This window comes from Penaeus monodon, chromosome 28 (assembly GCF_015228065.2).
Source record: "Penaeus monodon isolate SGIC_2016 chromosome 28, NSTDA_Pmon_1, whole genome shotgun sequence".
NCBI classification, from domain to species: domain Eukaryota; kingdom Metazoa; phylum Arthropoda; class Malacostraca; order Decapoda; family Penaeidae; genus Penaeus; species Penaeus monodon.
Window position 1 is genome coordinate 2,845,617 of NC_051413.1, and position 324 is coordinate 2,845,940.

At 36.7% G+C, this 324-nt stretch overlaps 1 protein-coding gene across 3 annotated transcripts in view; it reads right to left on the reverse strand.

Moving 5' to 3' along the window:
- The window catches only part of LOC119591282 (dehydrogenase/reductase SDR family member 11-like), a 7,892-nt gene that overhangs the window by 2,547 nt on the left and 5,021 nt on the right, over positions 1 to 324 (reverse strand). The window lies entirely within an intron of this gene.

Here is a 324-nt window from a genome sequence, read left to right on the forward strand (position 1 = left end):
TGGCAGCATGGAGTTAAGAATAACTTGGGGGTGCAAAACCCTGGCATATCATATGAAAGGAATCGAGGTTGAAGTGGTTGCCAAACAGTAGTGCATTCATGGAACACTGCCACTGGGCCCAAGTTATGCAATTATGCTCTTGCATAATGAGCCCTTATTCACTATAGGCCTAATTCACTTTATTGGGCTTAGTTTGCAACTTTAACCAACTTTGGCTATATGGCTGCACAACAAAGACTTAGTATAATAAAACATACATTTATGGAACTTAATGTTCAAAGTTGATGGGATAGTAATAATGATGATAACAAAAATAAAATTTAA